The 17436-nt window shown below is 37.5% G+C and overlaps 1 long non-coding RNA gene across 1 annotated transcript; it reads left to right on the forward strand.

The window, feature by feature from the left end:
* Positions 1-1443: 1443 nt before the first annotated feature.
* Positions 1444-17011, forward strand: LOC311432597. Its single transcript, XR_014690160.1, has 4 exons — positions 1444-1683; positions 11074-11113; positions 11445-11507; positions 16518-17011. It is a non-coding gene; the product is annotated as an uncharacterized lncRNA (long non-coding RNA).
* The last annotated feature ends 425 nt before the right edge of the window (positions 17012-17436 follow it).

Genomic DNA, 17436 nt, shown 5'->3' on the forward strand with positions numbered 1-17436 from the left:
GGGATCACAGCCTAGCAAGAATCTGGAAATGTATGGGTTCCAGCTTTTCCTAAATTGAAAGCTCCACAAAACATGCAATCATCTTCTAACCTGAAAAGCTGTTTCTTTAGGGTTTTTTGTGTGTGTTAAGCTAGAACAAGTTAATTAATATAAAATGATTGAAAAGAAAATCCTTGTTTCCATTTTGTAATGTCCTAAGTTTTTCCATGATCAGTTCCATAAATCTTAGTAGCTTCCCAATTTACAACATTCTTTGCCATTACCTTTAAAATTTTTTAAGGAAATTCTTTCTCTGATCTCACAAGTTCAGGTGACTTGGTGGAAGATCCCATGCCTGTAGGAAGCCATGAGTTTTGCATTTGGACATCTGTAGGCATAATATTTATTGGACAGAGAACAAACAATATTAAGCTGAAAAGAAAGGGACTTAGCCTAAGCATGGAAAAGCTGATCCCTGCCAGCTAGAAATAAGGCATCATATTAAGTAATGCTGTGTTCTGAACTATCAGGAGGAAAGGAGGAAAAACTATTAATCTTCCATGCTTTCAAACTATGAATTTGAGGAACTTCACTTAGGAAAAAAAAAAAAAAAAAGACTAAACGAAGTCAGGGATGTTGAAGATTCACAAATCAGAGAGAAACAGCTGCAGTGTGTGAGGAGCACACAAACTAAGAAAATCCTTATGTACTCTCCTAGAATGATAGACCCAAAGACGACTAGGAAGCTAATCAAAGTATTTTACTTCTAGAAAGACTCCCCACTCCAGAAAGCTGTCTGTGTATCAGCAGTCCAGCTGAATGATATAATTGGCAGGAGCAGTACTCAACAGGACTCAGTTTGCTGGGTTCTGTGGAAGACAGGGTATACTTAGGTAAGAGTGCTGAGAGGCAAAAAGGAAAAAGGTGAAGAATTTTAATGAAGGGCACCCAGGTGGGAAAAATAAGTACCAGATTATTTTGTAGAGACAAATCAGTCCTAGCAGTGTGAGTCTTTGTTCTCACTAGGATTGAATGCTGGAGATGGCACTGTAGACTTCTCCCTACTTCAGCCAGCAACTGGAGAGACAGACAGAGGGAAGTGGAGGCGAAAGAACTTCAAGCTGCTTCTGCCTTTCAGAAGTATGAAACTTAACAAGGTTCAGAAAAGATGAATACTCAGCACTGTGCAGAAAATACAAGTAACAGAAGGAAGAGAATCACTGCGTGGGGGTAGTGGCATTCTTTGTGCAGAAGTCTTCATGTTATGTGCTATAAGGAGTAAGCAAGGTGATTTTTTTATTTTTTTTTTTTTTTTGAGAGTGAGATGTTTTGGGTGCATAGCCTCTGGTGCATCACTACATCTCTCTACAGGATGCTTTTGTGAAGAGAGAAGATAGAAGATGGATAGTGCATGATACTATTGTGTGCTGCTTTATTAAAAGGTGGAGGCTGACAGTAGGAGAAAGAGTTGCCTTGCCAACTGTGCCCACTGGAGTGGAGGGAAGTGCTTTGGGAGAATCTATCTTTTGGGATCACTGTTATGTTATGTTTATGCTGTTGTGGGGGCATTTCTGATGAATTCCTAAGAGCAATAATAAAATCATAAACTATCAGGAAAAGCTAAAAAGGTATCATATCAGCTGTAAACTAGGAAGTACTAGAAAACTTCTAGTACCAGCAGAGCTGGCAGAATGGACCTGCTGTGTAAGTATCGGGGAATGGAAAGACAAAGATTTGCTTTCAACAATTTTTCTTGTAATCTCGAAGATACCAGGGCTAAGTTTCATTTGTGGGACTGATCTTTTTTTGTAGAGATTTTTGTCCCTCTTAGTGGGCTTTGTTTTAAAAAGAAGAAAGAAACCTTTATCTGAAAGGCACACCCATGATTCACAGTGCATGTTACTCATGCTAACCTTCATCCCAAGATAGGCTCAAGAATTAAGAATTTCTGTAGCTTGCAGGGGAAAATATCCTTATCCTGAGCTGAGACATGAAAATGAAATAGGAAGTTGTTGAGCTGTAAAGCAGCAAAACTGTTTGGATAATCAGAAATTCTTCGTTCTAAAAATTTTACAATTCATTTTAATGCTGACCTTTTTTTTGATTGTTTTTAATATAAATTCTGTTAAATTTAAAAAGGTCATATTGAAATGATTATTTACTTATTTTTTGCTGCAAGAAATGTTGAAACAAGTGACTTGGGTTATTGCTAGTCTTGTGGGTGAACCTGGTGGGCAACTCAGCACCACACTACCACTTGCTCACGCCCTCTCCCTCAGTGGGATGGGGAAAAGGGAAAAAAGCCTGGACTGAGATGAAGACAGTTTAGTGGATTATTATTATTATCAGTATTATTATTTTAATAAAAAAGCTGCATGTGCAAGAAAAGGAGTTCCTTTTCTTCTCCTTGGCAGATAAATGTTTAGCCATTTCCAGGATAGCAGGGCTCATCACATATAACAGTTACTTGGGAGGACAAACACGGTAACTCTGAATGTGCTCACTTCTTCCTTTTCCCAAATTCTTATTGCAGAGCATGATGTCACATGGTATGGGACATCCCTTTGGGCAGCCTGGGCCAGCTGTCCTGTCTGTGTCCCCTCCCAGCTACTAGTGCACCCCCAGAATCCTTGCTGGCAGGGCAGCACGAGAAGCAGAAAAGTGTTTGGCCCTGTGCAAGCACTGCTCTGCAGCAAGTAAAACACCCCAATGTTGATTTTTTTTGTGTTATCAACATTATTCTCACGCTAAACCCAAAACACTGCACCATACCAGCTACTAGGAAGAAAACTACCCAAGGTAAAACCAATATAGCCAGGTATGTTCCCCTGATGCTGTATATTAAGCCAAAAAAGTAGTTCTTACTAAAAAATGCTACTTTTGTCCAATCAAATCTATTTTTCACTTGTCCCATCCTCTAGACTGCTGGAAAAGCTCCTAAACAGTTGAATCAAAACTTAAAACAGTAAGAGAAAATGTGCTACTGTCACACACACACAAGAGTGTCACCTTAGGCCAGTTATTTATTCAAAACCATGGCATTGTTTGCTGTTGAAGAGATGGATGGACAATAATTCTTTGAGAGTATATTAGTAATATAATACATGAAGTACAGAGGGTTTTTTTGTTGTTGTTGTTGTTTGTTTTTGTTTTTTAAATTTAAGGACCTGATACAATTGACTGATCGTCAATTGACGCTAAACTCTAATTGAAATTCTGACATTCTGGTATCTACACTGGTCATAATAAAGCAGGTGGGGTCTTAAATCTTATGGTCTGTTCTATAGGTACCTCATATTTTGGCCATTTAAAGAGCTTGCATGATGGGAAGAGTAGATTTATATCTAACTTGAAGCATAGGCAGGTCTCACTTGCTTCAATTTTAAAAATGGCACACAAATAGCAATAATACTGTCAATGTGCCTGTCCCATTGCTTGGAGAACCTTCCTATGTATTCCAGTGAAAGCGGAAAGCCTTGTCTAGGTTAAACAGCAGCAAAGATCTCTCTGAAGAGGGCAGCTATGGACTGTCTGTAGAGAAAGCTGTGAAATGCCCCAAGCAAAACACAGATCTTGATGTGGGTAACACAGATGCAGAACATATCTGCGCCTCCATTCAATAAGGATAAGAACAGTGTACAGAAAAATAGTACTTTTTTTTTTGTGCTAGGGACTTCATCAAAATCAAACTTCCATCAACCTTGTAAGCAATTACAGCAAATGTCAAACTCCTGATAACATTGAGGGAGTTGGCTGCTGTTACAATGTGTGATAAGTAGCATACATGATAGATGGCAGTTTTAATTAATATACTGGAACGCTTTCCTTGATTAGTCTGTGGTACATAAATCACATTAATCAAGAAGGAGTCTTTCTACTAAGTTTAATTTTACAGGCGTTATACTGTCAGAAGAGTTTATTAATGGGCATGTGCATCTTTGATTATCACAAATGCTCTCAAGACCAGCCTGGGAAGGTAACAGACTACTTCTTCATCTGAGATTTCTTGGCCTTCTGGCTGTACTGGGAGGAACGTCACCTTTAACAGGACTTTGCGAATAAAGTACATGCTGTCATTGAAAGAATGGGATAAAATTTACTTATAGTGTCAGCTAGTTCTAATGTAGCACTGCATCGTATTGGGTGCTGCTAGCTGCCTAAATTATTATTGTGGGGTTATGTGGAATTGATCTGTACATGTTTTTACTGTAAAACTGTAAATAGAATTTCTATAGTAGTTTCTATTAAGTAGTTAAGAGTAATATTTTTCTTGCTTTGGAGAGTATCATATTTCTACCTATTTAGCATACATACAACCCAATATCACTGTTTCACATTAAAAAGGATATTTAGTCTTCTGCATGCTCTGTTTGTGCAAATGATTAACTAAGCATTATTTTTCAATTCTAGTTTTCATAGTGGGCATGGTGTTAATTATAGCATTGTTGGAAAATCTATATGTAAAATGGATGTTTCCATTTTCCCTGTTTTATTTGGAAAAGTAAGAACAATGACTGGAGATTTGCTGCTGTGTCTTAAAAATTGGTGTTGATTTTTTTGCTCAAATAATTTTTTATTCTCCACTGTCTCTAATGGTTATAGTTTTCATTAGATTCTGGAAAGATGTAATACAGCCATTGAGACCATTTTGCAGGGATTGTATCTGGCACAGGCATCTGCCACTGCTGTCTTCTTCACAGCATTGGATCCATGGTCCATGTTCAAGTGAGCTAAAAACTCATGAGATGTCTGGGCCTAGAGTGCTGGTCCCTGTGCTGTGCTCATCACCATTAGGGTGCAGGGATTTAGCTGGTACAGTACAAACATTAGCTTCATTAGTGAAACTGCACTCTTGTCTACCACTGCTCACAGAATGTTTTGTGTTGGGGTAAACTTGCATTTACCTTTTTGCCATATGAAAACTTTCCTAAGTCAAATATGGCACTTTCTTAGTCCTCTATCTCAAATGGAATTAGAGTTCAAAGTCAAAGCTGAAGAGAGGAAATTCATTGATGATTGATTCTAGCTTTCCCAAATATTTGGGTTGTGGAATTCTATCAGGCTGAACATTTTTTAAAACTTTAAAATGTAGTCTTGAACATTGCAAGTAGATCTTGCATTTCCCCCCTCAACACTTGCAGCTTATCCGTGTTGGCTTCCTTGTCACTGTCATGCAGTTAAAGAAGCCATATGTGACTTTTGTAATGAATCAAAATCAGTCAGTAACTAATCATAATTCTTGCCAGAGATCTGCATACCAAAAATGGCTTATTCAGAACATAGCAAATTGGCCTAATCCACAAAGACAATCTGAAAGGCATGTGTTGTATTTTCCTGAAGAATTTTCTTTTCAGTGCACTTGCATCAAAATTGGAGCAATATATAACATTATGATTTGAAATTTTGGAAGGTGGTTCTGGTTGCTCAGAATTAGGTCATTAAAAACCTGAAGAAAAAAAATTGTTTGGGAATTCATTTCTATGAGATAAATAAAAATCTATAATCTTCCTTCAGTGCGTCCACTGATAAGGGTGGTAAAGAAACTAAAGATGGGCACAGTGCAGATGTTTTATGACAGCATTTTGAAAGATCTTTTATTCTGCCAAACCTTATTTTGGAGAAGGTAAAGTTCTTAAAAAGAAAAGTCTGTATCCCAGTGCATGCAAGATTGTATTTAAGTCTCCTTATCTTTTATCACCTTACTGGTGGTGCTTTAGAAGCAGGCTTTGTGTGAGTAAAAGTAGTGCAGCTTTTAAGGTGAATATTAGAGAAGCTTAAAGCAAAAGAGCCTTGAGCATGCCTGCGGAGAAACTCATTTGAACAGAACAAGTACATTCCACAGTGATTTATTACAGTTCATAGTGTGCAGTGTGATAGGGGACCAAATCAAGAGTGGTTTCATTGAAGTCAGCAAGCAAAATTATGACAGTGACATTTGAAGAAGGAAGTCCTTAATTTGGTCCCAAGAACTAATTTGATGTATATTTATGCAAACTTGCTTGTAAACTAGAATCTCGCTTTTTTTTTTTGTTTTTCTTTTTTTTTCTTTCTGGAGCTTGCCACATAAACAGCTTGCTGACTAAGCTACAGCCAGTCAGTGCTTTCAAATGCAATGAAAGATTTCAGGTGGATGCAAGCAGTTTCTCCTGTGTGTCTTCACAGTCAATGGAAATCTGTTGAACCAGGACACAGAAATAAGTGATTCACATATGTTATTGCCCAAAGGCAAGCAGAAAGAATGAAAGCAGGGGACCAGCTCTTCAAAGGTTACCTCCACTGACTGTTAGTTTTGTCCATTTCATGCCTGCTTTTTGAGCACTTCTACATAAACCAGATGAGCACCAGTCTCGCGTCCAATGTCAAAATATTGAAAGGCTGTAGAAGCATATTTCAAGCAGAGTTGAATACATAATGGCTGTGATAAGTAATACTAAAACCAAAACAAAATCTTACCATTCAGGCGTAATACCTTTCAAAGGGAACGTAACAAATACGGGGCTTGTATATCCTCCTTTTTTCTCTTAGTAAATATTTCTTCATGCCATTGAAATAGAGTTGCTTTGATCCCTTTCTTCACAGATGAAAGGTGTCTTGACCTCATATCACGTAAGACAATTTTCCAAGGTTTATTTATATATATACATATTCCTTAGGGCCTGCACTTGAGGGATCATGCTTTCTGCTTTCCCCTTTATATTTGAACTTACTGACTTGATTGACAATGTGAAGGCATTCATGACATTCTTATAAGAAAAAACTTGTCAAAAGTGAAGTGGCATTTGCACAATTAATAGAGGTGTCTCACATTTCAGCCACTGACAATACCTTTCAACCTGATGATCAGACTGGTTCATCTGAAAATCATTGCTCTTGGTCTGGGGTATTAATATAAAAAGAACCCTCAAAACAAACCTTTCACCTATGGTGTTATATCCCTCTGGATGAGGCCAATTATTTAAAACTATTATTACAGATCATTTTCTTCATAAAAAAAAAAAAAAAGTATGTTTAAAAAAGCACATATACACGTATAATAAATAGAATCACCTTAGGGATTTCCTTTAGATACATATTTATCTGTTTATCTTAGATTTCTTCACCCTCAAAGTGTAAGAAAAAGTTCATACCATGATGTTTTGAACATGCATATGCCAGTAATTGCTTGTTCAGTGCTGCTTCTCCTCTAGTTGCTTTGTGCCCATGGCTGCTGTGAGGACCAGTGACAGGTATGCACTTGAATCACTGTTGTCATTATGAAGCACGGTGGCTTATTCTCTCAGTCCATTTCTGGCTGCTCCTATCTTTCTTGCAGAGCATGGTCTTGCTCACCCTTGACAACAGTGCATTCACTACACTTAATTAGAACAGTGTTAAATTATCATTTAGAGGAGGTCAGGACAGTGGTCTCATCATCCAGCAGCTTCATTCTAAATAATCAAAGCCATTGTTCTTCTTTCCAGGATTCTAATCTTTAAAGACCCAGTCTTTTCCATTCTGCACAAAGGCATTTTTCAGAAGTCTTCATCAGTCATTCTGTGGTCTTGACACATTTACCTTCACTAGTCTTTTCTTTTTACAGTCATTGTACCTTGGTACAGTATCTTTCTATAGTCACTTCATAGAGATTTACATTTTTTGTTCAGCAGCCATAGTTTGCATCTTATATAATGGACTGTAGGATCTCTTCTGTAGAGCATCTTCTTTCTTATATTTTAAGTAAAAAATATAGATTTTTTTTTTTATTTTTTTTTTTTGAGAATTGTGCTATAGTAATGCTAATAACATTTGAAAATAACTACTAAACTGTGGCTGGATGTGACTTATAGGTATTGAAGTATTGGCAACAATCAGGTATTGAATTTTACTCAGAATTGTTAATATAGTAGATTTGTTTGTTTTATTAAAATATACGTTCAGAAAATAACATTAGGTATTCATATAACCAATTAATAGTTTGGATGGGTTTATAAGAGAGGGATTACTTGAATAGGCTCAGTTTTGAGTTATGTTTGGTCTGAAGATGCACCCAGCATAAGCATAAAGCCCTATAACATCCTTTCCAGTGTGGACAGCCACAGTTATTCTAGATAAGGGTGATATTTACCAGAGAAAGCCTGAAATTCATTGCTGCAGTCTGCACATCTGAAATCTCTAAATCACAGTAATATTAATCTTTTTCAGGCAAATTGCTAGCAGTAGAAAATGTCCTTTGTTCAACCGTGTCTGTGAGTATAAGCAAATATACTGACCGGCTGTGTTTCCATGTCCGTGAGAGGAATCTAAACCTGCTGTACTTATGCATCTGGTGGTGAATGGAGTCAAATCCAGCTGGAGGCCAGTCACTAGTGGCGTTCTCCAGGGCTCGGTGCTGGGGCCAGTCCTCTTTAATATCTTCATTGATGATCTAGATGAGGGCATTGAGTGCACCCTCAGTAAGTTTGCAGATGACACCAAGCTAGGTGTGTGTGTCGATCTGCTTGAGGGTAGGAAGGCTCTGCAGAAGGATCTGGATAGGCTGCACGGATGGGCTGAGGTCAACTGCATGAAGTTCAACAAGGCCAAGTGCCGGGTCCTCCACCTGGGGTGCAATAACCCTAAGCAGAGCTACAGGCTGGGAGATGAGTGGTTGGAAAGCTGCCTGGCGGAGAAGGACCTGGGAGTGATGGTGGATAGTCGGCTGAATATGAGCCAGCAGTGTGCTCAGGTGGCCAAGAAGGCCAACGGCATCCTGGCTTGTATCAGAAACAGTGTGGCCAGCAGGGCTAGGGAAGTGATTGTCTCCCTGTACTCGGCTCTGGTGAGGCCGCACCTCGAGTACTGTGTTCAGTTTCGGGCCCTTCGCTACAAGAAGGACATGGAGGTGCTTGAGCGAGTCCAGAGAAGGGCGACGAAGCTGGTGAGGGGTCTGGAGAACAAGTCCTACGAGGAGCGGCTGAGGGAGCTGGGATTGTTCAGCCTGGAGAAGAGGAGGCTCAGGGGCGACCTTATCGCTCTCTACAGGTACCTTAAAGGAGGCTGTAGCGAGGTGGGGGTTGGTCTATTCTCCCATGTGCCTGGTGACAGGACGAGGGGGAATGGGCTTAAGTTGTGCCAGGGGGGTTTTAGGTTGGATGTTAGAAAGAACTTCTTTACCGAAAGGGTTGTTAGACATTGGAACAGGCTGCCCAGGGAAGTGGTGGAGTCACCATCCCTGGAAGTCTTTAAAAGACGTTTAGATGTAGAGCTTAGTGATGTGGTTTAGTGGAGGACTTGTTAGTGTTAGGTCAGAGGTTGGAGTCGATGATCTTGAGGTCTCTTCCAACCTAGAGATTCTGTGATTCTGGTATCTCAGCTGAAGTTGTTTGGTGTCCACTAAAACAGTTCACAGTAAGGAAAACCAGACCCCCCAAAAAAAGTATTTCATTCAAAAAGTTTGTTTTGCTATTATCAACACACTGTAGGAAGGTGTATCAGTATTTGAGAAAATACTGTTCATGATAGAATGCCCCAAGGTATAGCAAATAGCCTTCTGCTTATCCATAGAATGTTGTTCATCTGAGGCTTTGAGTATGTATTGCCTGAAAGAGTAAAGAAAACATTAATTTACAGTAATCTGAGACAAAGTTTCTAGTTTGCATTTAAACAAGTGTATTTGGTGTATACTATATTTCCATTGTTGTGGTTCTTATTGGTAATCAATGCGCTTGCCAAACTCAAGATGGGAAATAAACGTTTTCCGTAAGACTATATTCTGAATAACTACACTTTTCAGATGGTGTCTCCCTTAAAAAAAAAAAAAAAAAAAAAAAAAAAACACAAAAAAACAACTGTTCTCTGATAGAAGTAATTTTTCCTATAATCTCTTTCACACATTTGATTTTGCCAAAGATGCTGTGTCTTCACTTTTCTTTTTTTTAATGGATATTTTTGTGTTCCTGCTGTTTTCTTGAATTCTAGTATCAGACACTTCTCCACTTCCCTGTTATGGAAGATGAAGCATAAGTTGAAAGATGATTGAAATGGATATTAGAAAAAAAAAAAAAAAAAAGTCATTTAATATACTTATTTTCTATGCTGATTGAAATTGAATTAAACACCTCCTCTCATTCCCATCTTTCTGTTCTCTCTAGTGAACACACTCAAATAACACAAAATAGCTTACCTAAAAGTCACTGTTCTTGCTTAGGGGATAGTACTCATTTTCTGGAAAGCTATTACAGAAATGAAAAGGATCATTTTATCCAGTGTGGTACAAACTTATAAAATGCTTATTCTGCAAATAGTGCCTATAGGAATGAGATAAGTAAAAATATATGTAAGAACTTCTTGGGGGTGGGCGATGACTGGGGGGAATGGGGAATAATAGAAATTAATAAATTAAAAGTTGAACTAACAAAATTAATTACTAAAAACCATGATCTCTTTGACACCTCATATATAGCAGAATACAGTTGAATGTAAGTGTTTGCGATGAATGTTTCAGTTTCTTAAATTTTCTGTACAATTCTAACTTTCTCTTCTTTATCTTCAGTAGATAGAAAACTGGCTGTTAATGCAGCAGTATATGCACACTTACACCATTCTGCTCAAGAACTTGAATTGGCTGAAAACAAGTCATTGTTATAGCTATGGTTTTAAGACAACGGATTCAGTTTTCTGAGTTTTGCTGCCCCACTCTGGGTTTACAAGAAACTACTTCACAAAAATCTAACTGAAAGGTTGAAAGCGATGAGAAAAGTAAGGTGAAGGCTTACCAAAGCCATGTTTTTCTGTAACAGTTTCACATAGTTACTGTAGTTCAGCTATTTTCTCTATCCTTAATTACAGTATAACCATGCTAAAAGTGTTTGCACTTATGAATTTGTGCTTCTAAGTGTTTGTCAGACCTTTTTTAGAATGGGGCTAGTAGCTGAATGTAACATTGCTCAAATTGATCTCTCTTGCTGATAGCTAGAGCATACCTTTATTATTACCTGAATGCATTTCCTGGCTTCTCTTCATTTTTTGCTGTTCCCATTTTCTCTTATACAATGAACATGTAATTGTATTTGTCTCAATAAATTTTAACGTATTGTATTTTTTAAATGATAATTTATTCTGTCTTAATTTGCACAGGTGTGGGCTCAGACCTGCTGTTCTGAATTCATCCTGAATTGTATGTATAAGTAGTTTCAATAGATCCAGTGGTATTAGTTGCATTTTCTATTTCATTACACTGTGCAATTACCCAAGAATTTGTATGTGGGATTGATAGCTTGAAAAACACTGTGCTCCTGAGAAGGATTGAATGAAATTAATATCAGTTTTTATGTATCTCAACTCATTCCTTCCATGTCAAATCATACTTACTGTTTTGAACTTTCCTGTCTTTCTGGTGTCCAGAGTGTGGCACATTATATAAATGAACAAAAGATTACTTTTTCATAGGGTAAATGCTGCTATAAAACTAACTGTACTTCTGAAAGCATAATTGTTGATTTTTTCAGAGTATTGACAGTATATTCTGAGTGAGGTGCATTAGTCAGGCATTCCCCAAGACTTCGGCTTAGGTGAGTTATGTATCAGTTTGTTTTATACTGAGTTTATTTTCTTTTACTAGCTCATGTTTTATACTGAGTTTATTTTCTTTTACTAGCTCACATTAGACACTGCCATGGACAGAATTTTCCAAACCTCATGCAATTTTCTACAGGACTTTGTCTCAAACTCTGCTTGCTCCACTGTTGAAGTTACACCTCAGTCTGTGTTCCACTCCTGGACACAGAAATTTGGCCGTGTGTCGAGATAAATATTATATTAAACACTAATATAAAGTCACCACCAAAAATAATAATGTTCACTTGTGTCTAATGGCTTGTTTGCTAGTCCTACCTGATCAAATTTAAACAGTTTTTACTTTCACATTTAGTTGCATTGTCTAGAAAATGCCACAATAGTTCTCTTTTTCTGAAAGGTGGATAGGAACATAGAAGTAGAATCTTCTCCCCACTGAACTGTAAGGAGTAAAGGCTGACTTTCTGTATTTTATAACAAAGCTTTATAGGTCACAGAATGAAAATGTAGTACACAAACATAGTAAGTATGAACATCATTTTTATGGCCTGTAGAGACCAGACCTATGACGGACTTCTTTAGAGAGAGGAGTGTTGAAAGAGTGTTGAAAGGCAAATGACCTAATCTTTAATTCTAAATAAAGATGCAGACACGCAGACATTTTTGCTCAGTGGTATTGAAAAATGTTCTGGGGTTTAAAACAAAAAAAAATAGCATCCAAATAAGAAATTTGATGAAAACTAAGTATATCAAAATACTTTACTGAAGATCATGATCAGGTAAATCTCATTTCTAGGCACACTTCTGGTGTGACCTGAATTGTAGCTTGGTTCTTGAATGCTTATGAAGACGGCCAAATTTCTTGACCAGATCAAAAAATGCTCGGGAATGGGGAGCTACAGTTCAGAAGCCTTTCTGCTTTGGTCAGTGTACAGTAGAAGAAATAATAGCATACTGCTGAACCACAGGGCTGGACATTTCTCACAGGCTCTGTTCATTGTGATTGCTTGAATTTCCAGTTATGGCCCAAAACACCCTGCTCAAATGTTCAGTCTAAACAGTTGGTTTCATCTAATTAAATCACAGATTGGACTAATGATGAAGGGTAATTGACTGAAGCAAAATCCAGACAGGACTGATGTACTGGTGCTAATGGAATAAAGAAGTGAAATACTTGAAAGTTAAGGGAAGGATTACATGATGTTCTTCTGTAAGTGAGGGCTTGAGATCATTACTTTCTGTCAAGTTTGGATTTATTTACTTGGATTCCTTCTCAGTTCTCACTGGATGTTACCACAGGAGAGAGACAGTGACCAAGATACGCATCTCTTCTTAATAAGAAAGACAATAAAATTATTTCCCCCTATAACTTGCTAATGTTATTGGTATATTTATCTCTGAGATTAGAACTTGAATGGCCTTTTACGTACAGTTTAAATTCAAATCTATGTGCAGGTGAAAAGTAGTGTAGATGTTGTGGTTCCCTCATTATGCAAATGTCTCACCCTGAATACCTGTTAGTCCTCTGTGATTCTTTTATTAAACTGGGGAAAAAAGATGGGTGAAGACCTTATTATTTGTGAGACTGTCTCTCAGAGCATTGTCATTGTAGTATTAAATTGTTGATTAAAGTAAGAGTAAGTATTTAATTCTTAGCTATTATGCTCTCTCTTACCCATCTTTGGTTAGAAATGAATGTATGGCTTTCATGAAAGTATGGATATAATGAAGACACATTTTTTATTTTTGTAGAAAGAGGTTGAAATTTGAAATCACTGCTAAGGCTCTGCAACAGGACACTTTGATAATTATTCTTCTAATGTACTGGATCAAATAAATGCTTCTATTACATTATGTAAGCAACGTACAGGGCTTTGAGTCAAACCCCTTTTTCCTTGTCTTGTTCATCTCACTGGTGACATGATTCTAATGACAAGTAAATAGAACTGATATGTAAATTAAGCTGCAGCCTTATAACTATATACCTCTTTGCAAGAGTGCATCCAGAAGCAAGACTGACAGCAGCCCCACAGAACAGACTTTTCACAATTGTTAAAGGTTTTACATGGGACAAAAGAGTAAGATTTCTTTGACAGGAGAACAGCATAAACCATGTAAAGAAAATGCTGTTATTTTCAAAAAATCACTCTACCTCACCCCACAGAGAAAAGTAAACATGAAGTAGGGGAAAAGGGGGGAACATTTCTCAGGATAAACCTGTTATTTTGTGTAGGAGATGGTACCTGCAGTGAAAGGCTATTTCAGTCAAGATCTCAGTCTGGCCTCAAGAGACATACAAGTTTAATTTCAGTTACCTAAGTACTGCATTGACTGCAGCAGTCAACATTACTTCTTTTGATATTACCAATAATATGAAATCAGAGATTAAAAATGAAAAGATTTTTTTTTTTTTTAAACGTAGATTTTAACTGTTCAATATTGTGTTAGTATAGACTTTTAGATTTACTGGTGCCTCCATATTGCTTGAATCTAGAGTATTAAAATAATACAAAATCAGAAATAACTCAGATGCACTGCTTATCAGTGCTTATCAGATGCACTGTTTATCAGTGCATTGTCATTAGTAGTTATTGAATTAATAAATCCCAATATTTATAGTATTTATAGGGGGAGTGTTATTATTAAACTGAGTTATATAATTAATTTTAAGGGATGTTCTTGATGAATATAAGTATTGCAAACTTCAGTAAAGGAAAAAGAGCTTAGGTAGAATTTAATTAAAACCTTGATTGCATATGAAATCTTTTGGAGTTGCTCTGCAATTGACTCCATTGCTGTTCTCCAATACGTGAGATGGATCTTCTTGCCAGATGCAGCCATCCGACCGTTGTTACCAAACATCACACTTTCCACTCCATAGGTGGTGCTTCATTTTCATCCACAGGATTTCTGGTCATTTTTTCAATTGCTTGGAATTGTGAAATGACAGTTCCTTGGTGCTTGTCATCCCTTAGTATTCCTGCAGACAGCTACCTCTGCACTATGTCCTTCATAGTGTCTGCCTGAAATCTAATGACTTAGCTGCCAAGAAGCCCTTTCAGAGTTTGCTAATTCTATTGCTTGCTTTCTCCCTTTTCCTGTTTCAAACATACCAGAAAGAGCATCTGTTGAAGTCTTAGTTTCCACACTAGTCTCTGTGACAAATGTGGTGTTCCACTCTCTTAGCTCTCTTAGATAGTGGTCTTCCATGAATATATTTTAAAACAAAGCTTTTAAACAAGATGCCTTTATCATTAGGGGTATTATATTCATGGGAGTGAACTTGTGCAGTCTTGAGGATGTTTTTTTTGTTGCTTTGTAACAAATTTCCTTGGCTCCTAGTTTAGTCTTTTTTTGTGCTATGAAGAAAAGAAAAAGTTTTTGGATGCAGCACAAACAAATTTATTAGATAAATTCATTTCCCAGTCTGACAAATAGTGCTTTTTAAACTAAATTTGTATTTAATATGCCTGTATATTAACTTTTCAAACACTTCTTAGAATTTAATTTCTCTCTACTAACTGAACAGGGGAGGGAGCAAAAGTACTGTTCTGCTTTCCTTCATCATTATTTCACAATGACCTAATACACAGGGGAAGTCAATTTAGGTATACTGTTTAGACCCCCTTTGAAATGAAACCAACATTTCTGTTTCTTCTTACCCTTCCATTTTTATGACTTCACTTCTCATCCCAAATTCTATATCTGTTTAGAATTTAGGTATCATCATTCTAAAAAATCCAAGACAGTCTCAGTTTAAACAACCTATGACTTATTTGGATTTATACCTCAGTTTTTATCAAAGTAATAAGCTTACTAATTTGCCTGCATCATACCAATGGTCCAATCCTTTGTGCTTGCACTGAAGCTTTGAATACCCAGCCTTTCCAAAGAAACTCAAATTTCTACAAGTGCATAAACACACTTTCCTGTCATTGAATGGTATGAATTGGAAAGGACCTTAAAATCCATCTTGTTTCAACCCTCTGAAATGGGCAGGGACACCTCCCACTAGATCAGGTTGCACAAAGCCACATCCAACCTGGCCTTGAATGCTTCCGGTATGGGGCATTAGTCTGGTACAGTGGTGACAAATTGGCAGTGGAATCATAGTTCTTTATGAAACAAAAACAATTTTTATTACAAACATTACTTGTTGACTGTTCTTGAACTTGCAAATAGCAAAGAGGTCTGTGAGGCCACTTAATCAGGATATAATTAGTATTAACTAATTCAACCTTTAACCCAACTTGCCTTTAGCTTTTTCCCTGAAACAATGCAGTCAACCACTTACAAGTTTTTTGTAACTGGTAGCATAGCCAAAGACTGATGCATGCCAGTGTATGAGACTTTATATAAATATTAAAGGACTAAACACTTACATAATTACCCTTGAATAGCATAGTATTATTACCCTTGAATAGCATATTATTTTGTCTGTGCTGACAAAATACTGAAGATCATCATTCTGCAGAGCATGTTTGTATGGCCTTAAATATCACACTGAAGTGCTTCATAGCAAGACAATTCTCAGATATCAAACTGTCACTGTCACAGATACTTTTGACTATATATGTTTGTTTATTACTAACAAGTAGCTATAATACAGACTTTACAGTCTATAGTGTTTCCACAAACCTTCTAGGATGATGGAAATAAAAACTCAGGTATGAGGTTGTCATTAGTTGTTTTTCTTCTCTTTATAACAGGCTCTTTCTCAGAGAAGCCACCTCCATTTCCTCATTTGTATGAAATAGAGGTTTGTCTTCCTTTCTTCAGTGCATCTCTTTGAAACCATTTCTAAAATCATTTATGTATTGGCTTGAAATGTAAGAGGAAGCACTAGACAAGTGTTTCTTCTGTATGGAGGAGCAATGAGAGAACTGGTACAGGGCTCTTTCTGGATCTCAGTATGAAAGGCCTGACAGCAAATGGCTTAAGATAATTGCTTTAGTAAGACAGAATGAGAAGGGGAGCACAGGGAGATAACTCTTATATCCTTTCAGATGCTGGGTACTTGGAATTCATGTAGCATGGGCTGGAGACCAGATGGATTTTTCCATGCTGCTATGCTGAGCAGATCTTCATGGAGAACAGCTCTCCCCGTTGCTTCTTTGAGCTATGATATACAAACGTCTTGCAGAAAAACAGCTCTGTTCCTAAAGGATGTTGACAAAGGAGCCTCCTGCTGCACTGCTGTATAGAGGTGAGGCGAGGCGCTGCGGGGGGAGCTCCCCTCTGGAGAGCCTCTAGAACCTGGTGGAGCCCGGCTGGCACCCAGGCCAGACACCGCACATGCAGCCTGCTGGCTGGCCTGCACCCACTGCACTTCCTCAGGCCAGCTGTACTGCACATCACTGGATCCTCAGCATGCCATGGGGTCAGAGCCACAATCAATGCACTGCTAGAGTAGAATAATACAGAAGGATGATTTCTGGCAATACACACCAGAATTTATTAAAGGGACAAATTAAGGGAAAAAAAAAAAAAAAAAGAAAGAAAAGGGATGAAAAATCAAGCATGATTTAAGCAGAAAACATAAAAACTGCAGTGTCTTTGTTTTATTTATAAATCTGAAAATGCTTTGGACAGAAAATAGGCATTAATATACCTTGGCCATGGTGGGGATAGTTCTAGGTGTGACCAGAAGAACTTACTGTACTGAAGTTTCTGCTATTTTATAATAGCAAGTGTGGTGATTTCTAAGGGGCCCAGTTCTGTAAGTGTACAAAGCAACACTCGGCACTGGGTTCAGCGCAAAGCACAAAAGCTTAACTTAAGAAACAAGAAGAGGAAGATAATTCACAAATACTAGTGTTTTTATCCTTTTCATTTATTCATTTTTAAGTCATCTGTCTCTTAAAAAGAAACCAAACAACCAACGCTAAGTGACTGTGTTAACTGGTTTTAGGGTGTACCTGGTGT

Source organism: Aythya ferina (assembly GCF_964211825.1).
Source record: "Aythya ferina genome assembly, chromosome: 2".
Taxonomy (NCBI): domain Eukaryota; kingdom Metazoa; phylum Chordata; class Aves; order Anseriformes; family Anatidae; genus Aythya; species Aythya ferina.